Genomic DNA, 19,063 nt, shown 5'->3' with positions numbered 1-19,063 from the left:
CTTTGCCAGGCCTCCTGCTTCAATCTAAACACCAGAGGCTAGGCAGGATGTAGCCGACTCAAGAGGCCGCCTGCATCGCTTCTCGGCCTTTTGGCTAAGATCAAGTGTAGTATCTGTTCTTATCAGTTTAATATCTGATACGTCCCTTATCTGGGGACCATATATTAAATTGATTTTTGGAACAGGGAGATGGAATAGGGGCTTGCTCCGTCCACTCCACGCATCGACCCGGTATTACAGTGCCTCTGGGAACGGTGCACTCCCCTTCTGGGGAATTTCAAAGTAGCAAAGAAAAGAAAAACGACGAAAGCTCCATCAGGCGGCGGCGGCGGCACAGCAGCACAGACAAGCATGCACGCACATGGAGAGAGAGGAGAGCTGCTTGCTCTACACCTCTCCTGTGTCTGTGTCTGTCTGTCGATACAGCTCACTCACTCACTCACTCACGCAATGTGCAGACAACTCAACAACAGCACGGGCATCATATCTGGGCCGTTTGGCTAAGATCAAGTGCACATCCGGGCTGCAACCAGATCAGGTGCTGCAGGCAAGGCAGCAACTTCATGAGAGATGCCCCTTGGCATTCATTCCTGAAGCAAACTGCTCAACCGGCGCACTCATTCTGATGCCTGCTCACTCGGCTGCTGCCTGCACCAAGCACAGAAGCAGAGTGAAGTGGAGCAGGCCGAAAGACCTTTTCTGTCCCGCCACACTCGCTCCACTTCTCAGGCTCAGGCTTCTCAGCTGCTCCTTGAAGCCAACGGAGGACGCGACGGACGGACGGACGGATGGACGGGCGGGCGAAGGAAGGAAGGAAGGAAGGAAGGAAGGAAGGAAGGAAGGAACGAACGATATCGAGTCACTGGCTCTGCTGCAATTTCACCAGCAGCCAGCCAGCCTGTCGGACAGGCAGGCTCGTTCAAGTGTGCCAGCAGCCAGGGCACGCGGACGGGAGGGAGGGAGGCATCCGATGGAGCCCGGCTACAGAGCAACGGGGCGCCGCCGCCGCCGGCACAACAGGGCCCGGTGCTCCTGCACCCTGCATCCTCCCCGCCTGCACCAGACTGCCAAGACTGCTGCTCTCCTGCCCAGACAGACAGACCAGCTACAAGCATCACCACCTAGCCATAGCATCAGCAAAACTCTGCCTACCTGCCCTGCCCTGGCCTGGCCTGGCCTCCTGGCCTCCTCTGATGCGTCTGCCTGCCCCAGGCCCAAAGCCCCGCCCACCGTTCAAGGTAAGGCAGAGGCACAACCCCCCACTCCACCCACTCAGACCTCCCCAATATACATCGGCAGTGCAGTGCATCTCTAGCCTCGCTCAGAATCACGTCCCAAACCCCAAGATCACTCAAACGTCTCATGCTTACACCTACCTACTCGGCGTCCAGCTTTGGCGCACGTCTCCACAATTGCCACATCCGTCCACGTGCCCCTGCTTCACGCACGGCACTGTGCCTCCCTCCGGCAGGCATTTCGCCGATCCGTTTCCTGTTTCACAACCAAGGCATAATCAGTACCCCTTTCCTTCCACGGCGCGCACACGCGCCCACCCACTCCACCACTGAGCCATGCCGGCCAAAAACGCACCTGCAGAGCAGTGGGGCACAGGGCCGCCGTCAGCCCGCGACACATTTCCCTCCTGCCGTGCCCTCCCTCCTGTTTCTACATCCGTGCACCCACCCCGCTGCAAAACCAGTCAGTCTGCTCAGGCGTCAGCACAGAGGCATAATGAAGGGCCTCGGCCCTTCTCCCTTTACTGCCCTCTGTACAGCTTGGCAGATCCCTCAGCACTCCGTGTGCACGTGTGTCTGTGACTCTGTGTGTGTGTGTGTGTGTGTGAGAGAGAGAGATTGAGTGAGTGAGTGAGTGAGTGAGTGAGTGAGTGAGTGAGTGAGTGAGAGAGAGAGAGACAGACCCTGCCAGATCCCTCAGCATTCCATGTGTGTTTGTGTCGGTGGGTGAGAGAGACAGAGACAGAGACAGAGAGACAGACAGACACACACACACACACACACACACACCCACCCACCTCCACACACCCCCGTGTGCACGTGTGTCTGTGACTCTGTGTGTGTGTGAGATTGAGTGAGAGAGAGAGACAGACCCTGCCAGATCCCTCAGCATTCCATGTGTGTTTGTGTCGGTGGGTGAGAGAGACAGAGACAGAGACAGACACAGAGAGACAGACACACACACACACACAAACACACACACACACCCACCCCCACACACCCCCGTGTGCACGTGTGTCTGTGACTCTGTGTGTGTGTGAGATTGAGTGAGTGAGAGAGAGAGACAGACCGACCCTGCCAGATCCCTCAGCATTCCATGTGTGTTTGTGTCGGTGGGTGAGAGAGACAGAGACAGACACAGAGAGACAGACAGACACACACACACACCCACCCACCCCCATCCACCCTGGTAAAAAAAGGTGGTGGGGGAGCAGGGGAGAAGACACCACTGTGTCCAATGATAGCCTGTGCAGACGCAAAGTCTACAGCTTCTGTGAGATGAAACAAACTCAAGCCACTCAACAATTGTAATTCCACACACATCAAAATAAAGGCACAGAGGTGTGAATGGCTGCACTTCAGCCTTCGGCTTGGAGAGCACACCCATTGTTTCTCCTCAGGCACACCTGTAGCTGACATCTTCCTATTCCCAAGCTTGCCAGGAGGCTTTTCTGCCCGCGGACTTTGGCCACGTCCACAAACCTCGTAACCGGTCTTGAGCGGCGCACGTGGCCTCTGCCTTTGTCGCCCGGTGCAGTCCCATCCGCTCGCTCCCTCCCGGAGAGGGCAGAGCCTCCGAAGGAGACCGTTCAGCTGGATGCGCCAGCCAGCTGGGGCACGCAAAGCCGAGAGGCGCGCTCTCTTTGCCGAGTGCAGGGACGCCCTTGAAGGGCCGAGCGGCCTGCTCCCACTCCCCCTGCAGACTTTTGTGCAGACAGGACAGCGTGACCAGCCTCCCACGACCAGGAGAGCAGTGCAAGTTGAGCCAGCCTCTGAGACCGACCTGGGAGCCAGCCGAGGAAGCCGGCAGCCTTGACGTAGGCAGTGTGCCAGTGACGTAGGCGCCCGTAGGTACGGCCCCACTCCCAGATGATTGGTGGATCACTGGCAGCTTTACATAGCCTCTGACAAGTTGCACTCAGGACGGACCAGGTAGGCAACAGCTGTCCAGCACACCCACCGATCCCAGACAACCTAGGGGAGAGCTGCCAGCGGGCCAGGGCAGCAAGGTCTTTGCCAGGCCTCCTGCTTCAATCTAAACACCAGAGGCTAGGCAGGATGTAGCCGACTCAAGAGGCCGCCTGCATCGCTTCTCGGCCTTTTGGCTAAGATCAAGTGTAGTATCTGTTCTTATCAGTTTAATATCTGATACGTCCCTTATCTGGGGACCATATATTAAATTGATTTTTGGAACAGGGAGATGGAATAGGGGCTTGCTCCGTCCACTCCACGCATCGACCCGGTATTGCAGTGCCTCTGGGAACGGTGCACTCCCCTTCTGGGGAATTTCAAAGTAGCAAAGAAAAGAAAAACGACGAAAGCTCCATCAGGCGGCGGCGGCGGCACAGCAGCACAGACAAGCATGCACGCACATGGAGAGAGAGGAGAGCTGCTTGCTCTACACCTCTCCTGTGTCTGTGTCTGTCTGTCGATACAGCTCACTCACTCACTCACTCACGCAATGTGCAGACAACTCAACAACAGCACGGGCATCATATCTGGGCCGTTTGGCTAAGATCAAGTGCACATCCGGGCTGCAACCAGATCAGGTGCTGCAGGCAAGGCAGCAACTTCATGAGAGATGCCCCTTGGCATTCATTCCTGAAGCAAACTGCTCAACCGGCGCACTCATTCTGATGCCTGCTCACTCGGCTGCTGCCTGCACCAAGCACAGAAGCAGAGTGAAGTGGAGCAGGCCGAAAGACCTTTTCTGTCCCGCCACACTCGCTCCACTTCTCAGGCTCAGGCTTCTCAGCTGCTCCTTGAAGCCAACGGAGGACGCGACGGACGGACGGACGGACGGATGGACGGGCGGGCGAAGGAAGGAAGGAAGGAAGGAAGGAAGGAAGGAAGGAACGAACGATATCGAGTCACTGGCTCTGCTGCAATTTCACCAGCAGCCAGCCAGCCTGTCGGACAGGCAGGCTCGTTCAAGTGTGCCAGCAGCCAGGGCACGCGGACGGGAGGGAGGAAGGAAGGAAGGGAGGGAGGCATCCGATGGAGCCCGGCTACAGAGCAACGGGGCGCCGCCGCCGCCGGCACAACAGGGCCCGGTGCCCGCCTGCACCAGACTGCCAAGACTGCTGCTCTCCTGCCCAGACAGACAGACCAGCTACAAGCATCACCACCTAGCCATAGCATCAGCAAAACTCTGCCTACCTGCCCTGCCCTGGCCTGGCCTGGCCTCCTGGCCTCCTCTGATGCGTCTGCCTGCCCCAGGCCCAAAGCCCCGCCCACCGTTCAAGGTAAGGCAGAGGCACAACCCCCCACTCCACCCACTCAGACCTCCCCAATATACATCGGCAGTGCAGTGCATCTCTAGCCTCGCTCAGAATCACGTCCCAAACCCCAAGATCACTCAAACGTCTCATGCTTACACCTACCTACTCGGCGTCCAGCTTTGGCGCACGTCTCCACAATTGCCACATCCGTCCACGTGCCCCTGCTTCACGCACGGCACTGTGCCTCCCTCCGGCAGGCATTTCGCCGATCCGTTTCCTGTTTCACAACCAAGGCATAATCAGTACCCCTTTCCTTCCACGGCGCGCACACGCGCCCACCCACTCCACCACTGAGCCATGCCGGCCAAAAACGCACCTGCAGAGCAGTGGGGCACAGGGCCGCCGTCAGCCCGCGACACATTTCCCTCCTGCCGTGCCCTCCCTCCTGTTTCTACATCCGTGCACCCACCCCGCTGCAAAACCAGTCAGTCTGCTCAGGCGTCAGCACAGAGGCATAATGAAGGGCCTCGGCCCTTCTCCCTTTACTGCCCTCTGTACAGCTTGGCAGATCCCTCAGCACTCCGTGTGCACGTGTGTCTGTGACTCTGTGTGTGTGTGTGTGTGTGTGAGAGAGAGAGATTGAGTGAGTGAGTGAGTGAGTGAGTGAGTGAGTGAGTGAGTGAGTGAGAGAGAGAGAGACAGACCCTGCCAGATCCCTCAGCATTCCATGTGTGTTTGTGTCGGTGGGTGAGAGAGACAGAGACAGAGACAGAGAGACAGACAGACACACACACACACACACACACACACCCACCCACCTCCACACACCCCCGTGTGCATGTGTGTCTGTGACTCTGTGTGTGTGTGAGATTGAGTGAGAGAGAGAGACAGACCCTGCCAGATCCCTCAGCATTCCATGTGTGTTTGTGTCGGTGGGTGAGAGAGACAGAGACAGAGACAGACACAGAGAGACAGACACACACACACACACAAACACACACACACACCCACCCCCACACACCCCCGTGTGCACGTGTGTCTGTGACTCTGTGTGTGTGTGAGATTGAGTGAGTGAGAGAGAGAGACAGACCGACCCTGCCAGATCCCTCAGCATTCCATGTGTGTTTGTGTCGGTGGGTGAGAGAGACAGAGACAGACACAGAGAGACAGACAGACACACACACACACCCACCCACCCCCATCCACCCTGGTAAAAAAAGGTGGTGGGGGAGCAGGGGAGAAGACACCACTGTGTCCAATGATAGCCTGTGCAGACGCAAAGTCTACAGCTTCTGTGAGATGAAACAAACTCAAGCCACTCAACAATTGTAATTCCACACACATCAAAATAAAGGCACAGAGGTGTGAATGGCTGCACTTCAGCCTTCGGCTTGGAGAGCACACCCATTGTTTCTCCTCAGGCACACCTGTAGCTGACATCTTCCTATTCCCAAGCTTGCCAGGAGGCTTTTCTGCCCGCGGACTTTGGCCACGTCCACAAACCTCGTAACCGGTCTTGAGCGGCGCACGTGGCCTCTGCCTTTGTCGCCCGGTGCAGTCCCATCCGCTCGCTCCCTCCCGGAGAGGGCAGAGCCTCCGAAGGAGACCGTTCAGCTGGATGCGCCAGCCAGCTGGGGCACGCAAAGCCGAGAGGCGCGCTCTCTTTGCCGAGTGCAGGGACGCCCTTGAAGGGCCGAGCGGCCTGCTCCCACTCCCCCTGCAGACTTTTGTGCAGACAGGACAGCGTGACCAGCCTCCCACGACCAGGAGAGCAGTGCAAGTTGAGCCAGCCTCTGAGACCGACCTGGGAGCCAGCCGAGGAAGCCGGCAGCCTTGACGTAGGCAGTGTGCCAGTGACGTAGGCGCCCGTAGGTACGGCCCCACTCCCAGATGATTGGTGGATCACTGGCAGCTTTACATAGCCTCTGACAAGTTGCACTCAGGACGGACCAGGTAGGCAACAGCTGTCCAGCACACCCACCGATCCCAGACAACCTAGGGGAGAGCTGCCAGCGGGCCAGGGCAGCAAGGTCTTTGCCAGGCCTCCTGCTTCAATCTAAACACCAGAGGCTAGGCAGGATGTAGCCGACTCAAGAGGCCGCCTGCATCGCTTAGTGCCACATGGGTGGCCATAAACACGGGTATTTTACTGAGTATAATGGAAACGTATGTAAAGGATGAAAAGTTATTGAATGGTTTACTGTATATATTTATTTTTGAATAAAGTATATTTTGAAATAAAAAAAAATCTGTTCTTATCAGTTTAATATCTGATACGTCCCTTATCTGGGGACCATATATTAAATTGATTTTTGGAACAGGGAGATGGAATAGGGGCTTGCTCCGTCCACTCCACGCATCGACCCGGTATTGCAGTGCCTCTGGGAACGGTGCACTCCCCTTCTGGGGAATTTCAAAGTAGCAAAGAAAAGAAAAACGACGAAAGCTCCATCAGGCGGCGGCGGCGGCACAGCAGCACAGACAAGCATGCACGCACATGGAGAGAGAGGAGAGCTGCTTGCTCTACACCTCTCCTGTGTCTGTGTCTGTCTGTCGATACAGCTCACTCACTCACTCACTCACGCAATGTGCAGACAACTCAACAACAGCACGGGCATCATATCTGGGCCGTTTGGCTAAGATCAAGTGCACATCCGGGCTGCAACCAGATCAGGTGCTGCAGGCAAGGCAGCAACTTCATGAGAGATGCCCCTTGGCATTCATTCCTGAAGCAAACTGCTCAACCGGCGCACTCATTCTGATGCCTGCTCACTCGGCTGCTGCCTGCACCAAGCACAGAAGCAGAGTGAAGTGGAGCAGGCCGAAAGACCTTTTCTGTCCCGCCACACTCGCTCCACTTCTCAGGCTCAGGCTTCTCAGCTGCTCCTTGAAGCCAACGGAGGACGCGACGGACGGACGGACGGATGGACGGGCGGGCGAAGGAAGGAAGGAAGGAAGGAAGGAAGGAAGGAAGGAAGGAAGGAACGATATCGAGTCACTGGCTCTGCTGCAATTTCACCAGCAGCCAGCCAGCCTGTCGGACAGGCAGGCTCGTTCAAGTGTGCCAGCAGCCAGGGCACGCGGACGGGAGGGAGGAAGGAAGGAAGGGAGGGAGGCATCCGATGGAGCCCGGCTACAGAGCAACGGGGCGCCGCCGCCGCCGGCACAACAGGGCCCGGTGCTCCTGCACCCTGCATCCTCCCCGCCTGCACCAGACTGCCAAGACTGCTGCTCTCCTGCCCAGACAGACAGACCAGCTACAAGCATCACCACCTAGCCATAGCATCAGCAAAACTCTGCCTACCTGCCCTGCCCTGGCCTGGCCTGGCCTCCTGGCCTCCTCTGATGCGTCTGCCTGCCCCAGGCCCAAAGCCCCGCCCACCGTTCAAGGTAAGGCAGAGGCACAACCCCCCACTCCACCCACTCAGACCTCCCCAATATACATCGGCAGTGCAGTGCATCTCTAGCCTCGCTCAGAATCACGTCCCAAACCCCAAGATCACTCAAACGTCTCATGCTTACACCTACCTACTCGGCGTCCAGCTTTGGCGCACGTCTCCACAATTGCCACATCCGTCCACGTGCCCCTGCTTCACGCACGGCACTGTGCCTCCCTCCGGCAGGCATTTCGCCGATCCGTTTCCTGTTTCACAACCAAGGCATAATCAGTACCCCTTTCCTTCCACGGCGCGCACACGCGCCCACCCACTCCACCACTGAGCCATGCCGGCCAAAAACGCACCTGCAGAGCAGTGGGGCACAGGGCCGCCGTCAGCCCGCGACACATTTCCCTCCTGCCGTGCCCTCCCTCCTGTTTCTACATCCGTGCACCCACCCCGCTGCAAAACCAGTCAGTCTGCTCAGGCGTCAGCACAGAGGCATAATGAAGGGCCTCGGCCCTTCTCCCTTTACTGCCCTCTGTACAGCTTGGCAGATCCCTCAGCACTCCGTGTGCACGTGTGTCTGTGACTCTGTGTGTGTGTGTGTGTGTGTGAGAGAGAGAGATTGAGTGAGTGAGTGAGTGAGTGAGTGAGTGAGTGAGAGAGAGAGAGACAGACCCTGCCAGATCCCTCAGCATTCCATGTGTGTTTGTGTCGGTGGGTGAGAGAGACAGAGACAGAGACAGAGAGACAGACAGACACACACACACACACACACACACACCCACCCACCTCCACACACCCCCGTGTGCACGTGTGTCTGTGACTCTGTGTGTGTGTGAGATTGAGTGAGAGAGAGAGACAGACCCTGCCAGATCCCTCAGCATTCCATGTGTGTTTGTGTCGGTGGGTGAGAGAGACAGAGACAGAGACAGACACAGAGAGACAGACACACACACACACACAAACACACACACACACCCACCCCCACACACCCCCGTGTGCACGTGTGTCTGTGACTCTGTGTGTGTGTGAGATTGAGTGAGTGAGAGAGAGAGACAGACCGACCCTGCCAGATCCCTCAGCATTCCATGTGTGTTTGTGTCGGTGGGTGAGAGAGACAGAGACAGACACAGAGAGACAGACAGACACACACACACACCCACCCACCCCCATCCACCCTGGTAAAAAAAGGTGGTGGGGGAGCAGGGGAGAAGACACCACTGTGTCCAATGATAGCCTGTGCAGACGCAAAGTCTACAGCTTCTGTGAGATGAAACAAACTCAAGCCACTCAACAATTGTAATTCCACACACATCAAAATAAAGGCACAGAGGTGTGAATGGCTGCACTTCAGCCTTCGGCTTGGAGAGCACACCCATTGTTTCTCCTCAGGCACACCTGTAGCTGACATCTTCCTATTCCCAAGCTTGCCAGGAGGCTTTTCTGCCCGCGGACTTTGGCCACGTCCACAAACCTCGTAACCGGTCTTGAGCGGCGCACGTGGCCTCTGCCTTTGTCGCCCGGTGCAGTCCCATCCGCTCGCTCCCTCCCGGAGAGGGCAGAGCCTCCGAAGGAGACCGTTCAGCTGGATGCGCCAGCCAGCTGGGGCACGCAAAGCCGAGAGGCGCGCTCTCTTTGCCGAGTGCAGGGACGCCCTTGAAGGGCCGAGCGGCCTGCTCCCACTCCCCCTGCAGACTTTTGTGCAGACAGGACAGCGTGACCAGCCTCCCACGACCAGGAGAGCAGTGCAAGTTGAGCCAGCCTCTGAGACCGACCTGGGAGCCAGCCGAGGAAGCCGGCAGCCTTGACGTAGGCAGTGTGCCAGTGACGTAGGCGCCCGTAGGTACGGCCCCACTCCCAGATGATTGGTGGATCACTGGCAGCTTTACATAGCCTCTGACAAGTTGCACTCAGGACGGACCAGGTAGGCAACAGCTGTCCAGCACACCCACCGATCCCAGACAACCTAGGGGAGAGCTGCCAGCGGGCCAGGGCAGCAAGGTCTTTGCCAGGCCTCCTGCTTCAATCTAAACACCAGAGGCTAGGCAGGATGTAGCCGACTCAAGAGGCCGCCTGCATCGCTTCTCGGCCTTTTGGCTAAGATCAAGTGTAGTATCTGTTCTTATCAGTTTAATATCTGATACGTCCCTTATCTGGGGACCATATATTAAATTGATTTTTGGAACAGGGAGATGGAATAGGGGCTTGCTCCGTCCACTCCACGCATCGACCCGGTATTGCAGTGCCTCTGGGAACGGTGCACTCCCCTTCTGGGGAATTTCAAAGTAGCAAAGAAAAGAAAAACGACGAAAGCTCCATCAGGCGGCGGCGGCGGCACAGCAGCACAGACAAGCATGCACGCACATGGAGAGAGAGGAGAGCTGCTTGCTCTACACCTCTCCTGTGTCTGTGTCTGTCTGTCGATACAGCTCACTCACTCACTCACTCACGCAATGTGCAGACAACTCAACAACAGCACGGGCATCATATCTGGGCCGTTTGGCTAAGATCAAGTGCACATCCGGGCTGCAACCAGATCAGGTGCTGCAGGCAAGGCAGCAACTTCATGAGAGATGCCCCTTGGCATTCATTCCTGAAGCAAACTGCTCAACCGGCGCACTCATTCTGATGCCTGCTCACTCGGCTGCTGCCTGCACCAAGCACAGAAGCAGAGTGAAGTGGAGCAGGCCGAAAGACCTTTTCTGTCCCGCCACACTCGCTCCACTTCTCAGGCTCAGGCTTCTCAGCTGCTCCTTGAAGCCAACGGAGGACGCGACGGACGGACGGACGGATGGACGGGCGGGCGAAGGAAGGAAGGAAGGAAGGAAGGAAGGAAGGAAGGAAGGAACGAACGATATCGAGTCACTGGCTCTGCTGCAATTTCACCAGCAGCCAGCCAGCCTGTCGGACAGGCAGGCTCGTTCAAGTGTGCCAGCAGCCAGGGCACGCGGACGGGAGGGAGGAAGGAAGGAAGGGAGGGAGGCATCCGATGGAGCCCGGCTACAGAGCAACGGGGCGCCGCCGCCGCCGGCACAACAGGGCCCGGTGCTCCTGCACCCTGCATCCTCCCCGCCTGCACCAGACTGCCAAGACTGCTGCTCTCCTGCCCAGACAGACAGACCAGCTACAAGCATCACCACCTAGCCATAGCATCAGCAAAACTCTGCCTACCTGCCCTGCCCTGGCCTGGCCTGGCCTCCTGGCCTCCTCTGATGCGTCTGCCTGCCCCAGGCCCAAAGCCCCGCCCACCGTTCAAGGTAAGGCAGAGGCACAACCCCCCACTCCACCCACTCAGACCTCCCCAATATACATCGGCAGTGCAGTGCATCTCTAGCCTCGCTCAGAATCACGTCCCAAACCCCAAGATCACTCAAACGTCTCATGCTTACACCTACCTACTCGGCGTCCAGCTTTGGCGCACGTCTCCACAATTGCCACATCCGTCCACGTGCCCCTGCTTCACGCACGGCACTGTGCCTCCCTCCGGCAGGCATTTCGCCGATCCGTTTCCTGTTTCACAACCAAGGCATAATCAGTACCCCTTTCCTTCCACGGCGCGCACACGCGCCCACCCACTCCACCACTGAGCCATGCCGGCCAAAAACGCACCTGCAGAGCAGTGGGGCACAGGGCCGCCGTCAGCCCGCGACACATTTCCCTCCTGCCGTGCCCTCCCTCCTGTTTCTACATCCGTGCACCCACCCCGCTGCAAAACCAGTCAGTCTGCTCAGGCGTCAGCACAGAGGCATAATGAAGGGCCTCGGCCCTTCTCCCTTTACTGCCCTCTGTACAGCTTGGCAGATCCCTCAGCACTCCGTGTGCACGTGTGTCTGTGACTCTGTGTGTGTGTGTGTGTGTGTGAGAGAGAGAGATTGAGTGAGTGAGTGAGTGAGTGAGTGAGTGAGTGAGAGAGAGAGAGACAGACCCTGCCAGATCCCTCAGCATTCCATGTGTGTTTGTGTCGGTGGGTGAGAGAGACAGAGACAGAGACAGAGAGACAGACAGACACACACACACACACACACACACACCCACCCACCTCCACACACCCCCGTGTGCACGTGTGTCTGTGACTCTGTGTGTGTGTGAGATTGAGTGAGAGAGAGAGACAGACCCTGCCAGATCCCTCAGCATTCCATGTGTGTTTGTGTCGGTGGGTGAGAGAGACAGAGACAGAGACAGACACAGAGAGACAGACACACACACACACACAAACACACACACACACCCACCCCCACACACCCCCGTGTGCACGTGTGTCTGTGACTCTGTGTGTGTGTGAGATTGAGTGAGTGAGAGAGAGAGACAGACCGACCCTGCCAGATCCCTCAGCATTCCATGTGTGTTTGTGTCGGTGGGTGAGAGAGACAGAGACAGACACAGAGAGACAGACAGACACACACACACACCCACCCACCCCCATCCACCCTGGTAAAAAAAGGTGGTGGGGGAGCAGGGGAGAAGACACCACTGTGTCCAATGATAGCCTGTGCAGACGCAAAGTCTACAGCTTCTGTGAGATGAAACAAACTCAAGCCACTCAACAATTGTAATTCCACACACATCAAAATAAAGGCACAGAGGTGTGAATGGCTGCACTTCAGCCTTCGGCTTGGAGAGCACACCCATTGTTTCTCCTCAGGCACACCTGTAGCTGACATCTTCCTATTCCCAAGCTTGCCAGGAGGCTTTTCTGCCCGCGGACTTTGGCCACGTCCACAAACCTCGTAACCGGTCTTGAGCGGCGCACGTGGCCTCTGCCTTTGTCGCCCGGTGCAGTCCCATCCGCTCGCTCCCTCCCGGAGAGGGCAGAGCCTCCGAAGGAGACCGTTCAGCTGGATGCGCCAGCCAGCTGGGGCACGCAAAGCCGAGAGGCGCGCTCTCTTTGCCGAGTGCAGGGACGCCCTTGAAGGGCCGAGCGGCCTGCTCCCACTCCCCCTGCAGACTTTTGTGCAGACAGGACAGCGTGACCAGCCTCCCACGACCAGGAGAGCAGTGCAAGTTGAGCCAGCCTCTGAGACCGACCTGGGAGCCAGCCGAGGAAGCCGGCAGCCTTGACGTAGGCAGTGTGCCAGTGACGTAGGCGCCCGTAGGTACGGCCCCACTCCCAGATGATTGGTGGATCACTGGCAGCTTTACATAGCCTCTGACAAGTTGCACTCAGGACGGACCAGGTAGGCAACAGCTGTCCAGCACACCCACCGATCCCAGACAACCTAGGGGAGAGCTGCCAGCGGGCCAGGGCAGCAAGGTCTTTGCCAGGCCTCCTGCTTCAATCTAAACACCAGAGGCTAGGCAGGATGTAGCCGACTCAAGAGGCCGCCTGCATCGCTTCTCGGCCTTTTGGCTAAGATCAAGTGTAGTATCTGTTCTTATCAGTTTAATATCTGATACGTCCCTTATCTGGGGACCATATATTAAATTGATTTTTGGAACAGGGAGATGGAATAGGGGCTTGCTCCGTCCACTCCACGCATCGACCCGGTATTGCAGTGCCTCTGGGAACGGTGCACTCCCCTTCTGGGGAATTTCAAAGTAGCAAAGAAAAGAAAAACGACGAAAGCTCCATCAGGCGGCGGCGGCGGCACAGCAGCACAGACAAGCATGCACGCACATGGAGAGAGAGGAGAGCTGCTTGCTCTACACCTCTCCTGTGTCTGTGTCTGTCTGTCGATACAGCTCACTCACTCACTCACTCACGCAATGTGCAGACAACTCAACAACAGCACGGGCATCATATCTGGGCCGTTTGGCTAAGATCAAGTGCACATCCGGGCTGCAACCAGATCAGGTGCTGCAGGCAAGGCAGCAACTTCATGAGAGATGCCCCTTGGCATTCATTCCTGAAGCAAACTGCTCAACCGGCGCACTCATTCTGATGCCTGCTCACTCGGCTGCTGCCTGCACCAAGCACAGAAGCAGAGTGAAGTGGAGCAGGCCGAAAGACCTTTTCTGTCCCGCCACACTCGCTCCACTTCTCAGGCTCAGGCTTCTCAGCTGCTCCTTGAAGCCAACGGAGGACGCGACGGACGGACGGACGGATGGACGGGCGGGCGAAGGAAGGAAGGAAGGAAGGAAGGAAGGAAGGAAGGAAGGAACGAACGATATCGAGTCACTGGCTCTGCTGCAATTTCACCAGCAGCCAGCCAGCCTGTCGGACAGGCAGGCTCGTTCAAGTGTGCCAGCAGCCAGGGCACGCGGACGGGAGGGAGGAAGGAAGGAAGGGAGGGAGGCATCCGATGGAGCCCGGCTACAGAGCAACGGGGCGCCGCCGCCGCCGGCACAACAGGGCCCGGTGCTCCTGCACCCTGCATCCTCCCCGCCTGCACCAGACTGCCAAGACTGCTGCTCTCCTGCCCAGACAGACAGACCAGCTACAAGCATCACCACCTAGCCATAGCATCAGCAAAACTCTGCCTACCTGCCCTGCCCTGGCCTGGCCTGGCCTCCTGGCCTCCTCTGATGCGTCTGCCTGCCCCAGGCCCAAAGCCCCGCCCACCGTTCAAGGTAAGGCAGAGGCACAACCCCCCACTCCACCCACTCAGACCTCCCCAATATACATCGGCAGTGCAGTGCATCTCTAGCCTCGCTCAGAATCACGTCCCAAACCCCAAGATCACTCAAACGTCTCATGCTTACACCTACCTACTCGGCGTCCAGCTTTGGCGCACGTCTCCACAATTGCCACATCCGTCCACGTGCCCCTGCTTCACGCACGGCACTGTGCCTCCCTCCGGCAGGCATTTCGCCGATCCGTTTCCTGTTTCACAACCAAGGCATAATCAGTACCCCTTTCCTTCCACGGCGCGCACACGCGCCCACCCACTCCACCACTGAGCCATGCCGGCCAAAAACGCACCTGCAGAGCAGTGGGGCACAGGGCCGCCGTCAGCCCGCGACACATTTCCCTCCTGCCGTGCCCTCCCTCCTGTTTCTACATCCGTGCACCCACCCCGCTGCAAAACCAGTCAGTCTGCTCAGGCGTCAGCACAGAGGCATAATGAAGGGCCTCGGCCCTTCTCCCTTTACTGCCCTCTGTACAGCTTGGCAGATCCCTCAGCACTCCGTGTGCACGTGTGTCTGTGACTCTGTGTGTGTGTGTGTGTGTGTGAGAGAGAGAGATTGAGTGAGTGAGTGAGTGAGTGAGTGAGTGAGTGAGTGAGTGAGAGAGAGAGAGACAGACCCTGCCAGATCCCTCAGCATTCCATGTGTGTTTGTGTCGGTGGGTGAGAGAGACAGAGACAGAGACAGAGAGACAGACAGACACACACACACACACACACACACACCCACCCACCTCCACACACCCCCGTGTGCACGTGTGTCTGTGACTCTGTGTGTGTGTGAGATTGAGTGAGAGAGAGAGACAGACCCTGCCAGATCCCTCAGCATTCCATGTGTGTTTGTGTCGGTGGGTGAGAGAGACAGAGACAGAGACAGACACAGAGAGACAGACACACACACACACACAAACACACACACACACCCACCCCCACACACCCCCGTGTGCACGTGTGTCTGTGACTCTGTGTGTGTGTGAGATTGAGTGAGTGAGAGAGAGAGACAGACCGACCCTGCCAGATCCCTCAGCATTCCATGTGTGTTTGTGTCGGTGGGTGAGAGAGACAGAGACAGACACAGAGAGACAGACAGACACACACACACACCCACCCACCCCCATCCACCCTGGTAAAAAAAGGTGGTGGGGGAGCAGGGGAGAAGACACCACTGTGTCCAATGATAGCCTGTGCAGACGCAAAGTCTACAGCTTCTGTGAGATGAAACAAACTCAAGCCACTCAACAATTGTAATTCCACACACATCAAAATAAAGGCACAGAGGTGTGAATGGCTGCACTTCAGCCTTCGGCTTGGAGAGCACACCCATTGTTTCTCCTCAGGCACACCTGTAGCTGACATCTTCCTATTCCCAAGCTTGCCAGGAGGCTTTTCTGCCCGCGGACTTTGGCCACGTCCACAAACCTCGTAACCGGTCTTGAGCGGCGCACGTGGCCTCTGCCTTTGTCGCCCGGTGCAGTCCCATCCGCTCGCTCCCTCCCGGAGAGGGCAGAGCCTCCGAAGGAGACCGTTCAGCTGGATGCGCCAGCCAGCTGGGGCACGCAAAGCCGAGAGGCGCGCTCTCTTTGCCGAGTGCAGGGACGCCCTTGAAGGGCCGAGCGGCCTGCTCCCACTCCCCCTGCAGACTTTTGTGCAGACAGGACAGCGTGACCAGCCTCCCACGACCAGGAGAGCAGTGCAAGTTGAGCCAGCCTCTGAGACCGACCTGGGAGCCAGCCGAGGAAGCCGGCAGCCTTGACGTAGGCAGTGTGCCAGTGACGTAGGCGCCCGTAGGTACGGCCCCACTCCCAGATGATTGGTGGATCACTGGCAGCTTTACATAGCCTCTGACAAGTTGCACTCAGGACGGACCAGGTAGGCAACAGCTGTCCAGCACACCCACCGATCCCAGACAACCTAGGGGAGAGCTGCCAGCGGGCCAGGGCAGCAAGGTCTTTGCCAGGCCTCCTGCTTCAATCTAAACACCAGAGGCTAGGCAGGATGTAGCCGACTCAAGAGGCCGCCTGCATCGCTTCTCGGCCTTTTGGCTAAGATCAAGTTTTACTGAGTATAATGGAAACGTATGTAAAGGATGAAAAGTTATTGAATGGTTTATTGTATATATTTATTTTTGAATAAAGTATATTTTGAAATAAAACAAAAAAAAAAAAAAAAATCTGTTCTTATCAGTTTAATATCTGATACGTCCCTTATCTGGGGACCATATATTAAATTGATTTTTGGAACAGGGAGATGGAATAGGGGCTTGCTCCGTCCACTCCACGCATCGACCCGGTATTGCAGTGCCTCTGGGAACGGTGCACTCCCCTTCTGGGGAATTTCAAAGTAGCAAAGAAAAGAAAAACGACGAAAGCTCCATCAGGCGGCGGCGGCGGCACAGCAGCACAGACAAGCATGCACGCACATGGAGAGAGAGGAGAGCTGCTTGCTCTACACCTCTCCTGTGTCTGTGTCTGTCTGTCGATACAGCTCACTCACTCACTCACTCACGCAATGTGCAGACAACTCAACAACAGCACGGGCATCATATCTGGGCCGTTTGGCTAAGATCAAGTGCACATCCGGGCTGCAACCAGATCAGGTGCTGCAGGCAAGGCAGCAACTTCATGAGAGATGCCCCTTGGCATTCATTCCTGAAGCAAACTGCTCAACCGGCGCACTCATTCTGATGCCTGCTCACTCGGCTGCTGCCTGCACCAAGCACAGAAGCAGAGTGAAGTGGAGCAGGCCGAAAGACCTTTTCTGTCCCGCCACACTCGCTCCACTTCTCAGGCTCAGGCTTCTCAGCTGCTCCTTGAAGCCAACGGAGGACGCGACGGACGGACGGACGGATGGACGGGCGGGCGAAGGAAGGAAGGAAGGAAGGAAGGAAGGAAGGAAGGAAGGAACGAACGATATCGAGTCACTGGCTCTGCTGCAATTTCACCAGCAGCCAGCCAGCCTGTCGGACAGGCAGGCTCGTTCAAGTGTGCCAGCAGCCAGGGCACGCGGACGGGAGGGAGGAAGGAAGGAAGGGAGGGAGGCATCCGATGGAGCCCGGCTACAGAGCAACGGGGCGCCGCCGCCGCCGGCACAACAGGGCCCGGTGCTCCTGCACCCTGCATCCTCCCCGCCTGCACCAGACTGCCAAGACTGCTGCTCTCCTGCCCAGACAGACAGACCAGCTACAAGCATCACCACCTAGCCATAGCATCAGCAAAACTCTGCCTACCTGCCCTGCCCTGGCCTGGCCTGGCCTCCTGGCCTCCTCTGATGCGTCTGCCTGCCCCAGGCCCAAAGCCCCGCCCACCGTTCAAGGTAAGGCAGAGGCACAACCCCCCACTCCACCCACTCAGACCTCCCCAATATACATCGGCAGTGCAGTGCATCTCTAGCCTCGCTCAGAATCACGTCCCAAACCCCAAGATCACTCAAACGTCTCATGCTTACACCTACCTACTCGGCGTCCAGCTTTGGCGCACGTCTCCACAATTGCCACATCCGTCCACGTGCCCCTGCTTCACGCACGGCACTGTGCCTCCCTCCGGCAGGCATTTCGCCGATCCGTTTCCTGTTTCACAACCAAGGCATAATCAGTACCCCTTTCCTTCCACGGCGCGCACACGCGCCCACCCACTCCACCACTGAGCCATGCCGGCCAAAAACGCACCTGCAGAGCAGTGGGGCACAGGGCCGCCGTCAGCCCGCGACACATTTCCCTCCTGCCGTGCCCTCCCTCCTGTTTCTACATCCGTGCACCCACCCCGCTGCAAAACCAGTCAGTCTGCTCAGGCGTCAGCACAGAGGCATAATGAAGGGCCTCGGCCCTTCTCCCTTTACTGCCCTCTGTACAGCTTGGCAGATCCCTCAGCACTCCGTGTGCACGTGTGTCTGTGACTCTGTGTGTGTGTGTGTGTGTGTGAGAGAGAGAGATTGAGTGAGTGAGTGAGTGAGTGAGTGAGTGAGTGAGAGAGAGAGAGACAGACCCTGCCAGATCCCTCAGCATTCCATGTGTGTTTGTGTCGGTGGGTGAGAGAGACAGAGACAGAGACAGAGAGACAGACAGACACACACACACACACACACACACACCCACCCACCTCCACACACCCCCGTGTGCACGTGTGTCTGTGACTCTGTGTGTGTGTGAGATTGAGTGAGAGAGAGAGACAGACCCTGCCAGATCCCTCAGCATTCCATGTGTGTTTGTGTCGGTGGGTGAGAGAGACAGAGACAGAGACAGACACAGAGAGACAGACACACACACACACACAAACACACACACACACCCACCCCCACACACCCCCGTGTGCACGTGTGTCTGTGACTCTGTGTGTGTGTGAGATTGAGTGAGTGAGAGAGAGAGACAGACCGACCCTGCCAGATCCCTCAGCATTCCATGTGTGTTTGTGTCGGTGGGTGAGAGAGACAGAGACAGACACAGAGAGACAGACAGACACACACACACACCCACCCACCCCCATCCACCCTGGTAAAAAAAGGTGGTGGGGGAGCAGGGGAGAAGACACCACTGTGTCCAATGATAGCCTGTGCAGACGCAAAGTCTACAGCTTCTGTGAGATGAAACAAACTCAAGCCACTCAACAATTGTAATTCCACACACATCAAAATAAAGGCACAGAGGTGTGAATGGCTGCACTTCAGCC

The 19,063-nt window shown here is 57.3% G+C and overlaps 5 non-coding genes and 1 pseudogene across 5 annotated transcripts; all 6 read left to right on the top strand.

Annotated features, from left to right (window-relative positions):
* The first annotated feature begins 74 nt into the window (after positions 1–74).
* Positions 75–265, top strand: LOC140192182 (U2 spliceosomal RNA). Its single transcript, XR_011884136.1, has one exon. It is a non-coding gene; the product is annotated as a U2 spliceosomal RNA (small nuclear RNA).
* Positions 266–3,320: 3,055 nt separating this feature from the next.
* Positions 3,321–3,511, top strand: LOC140192230 (U2 spliceosomal RNA). Its single transcript, XR_011884166.1, has one exon. It is a non-coding gene; the product is annotated as a U2 spliceosomal RNA (small nuclear RNA).
* A 3,153-nt stretch (positions 3,512–6,664) lies between these two features.
* On the top strand, positions 6,665–6,857 carry LOC140192187 (U2 spliceosomal RNA). Its single transcript, XR_011884139.1, has one exon. It is a non-coding gene; the product is annotated as a U2 spliceosomal RNA (small nuclear RNA).
* Positions 6,858–9,916: 3,059 nt separating this feature from the next.
* Positions 9,917–10,107, top strand: LOC140192229 (U2 spliceosomal RNA). Its single transcript, XR_011884165.1, has one exon. It is a non-coding gene; the product is annotated as a U2 spliceosomal RNA (small nuclear RNA).
* A 3,059-nt stretch (positions 10,108–13,166) lies between these two features.
* On the top strand, positions 13,167–13,357 carry LOC140192228 (U2 spliceosomal RNA). Its single transcript, XR_011884164.1, has one exon. It is a non-coding gene; the product is annotated as a U2 spliceosomal RNA (small nuclear RNA).
* A 3,160-nt stretch (positions 13,358–16,517) lies between these two features.
* LOC140192196 (U2 spliceosomal RNA) lies at positions 16,518–16,725 on the top strand (annotated as a pseudogene).
* The last annotated feature ends 2,338 nt before the right edge of the window (positions 16,726–19,063 follow it).

This window comes from Mobula birostris (genome assembly GCF_030028105.1).
Source record: "Mobula birostris isolate sMobBir1 chromosome 11 unlocalized genomic scaffold, sMobBir1.hap1 SUPER_11_unloc_2, whole genome shotgun sequence".
Lineage (NCBI taxonomy): Eukaryota > Metazoa > Chordata > Chondrichthyes > Myliobatiformes > Myliobatidae > Mobula > Mobula birostris.
This window is presented reverse-complemented; position numbering and strand designations above follow the sequence as displayed.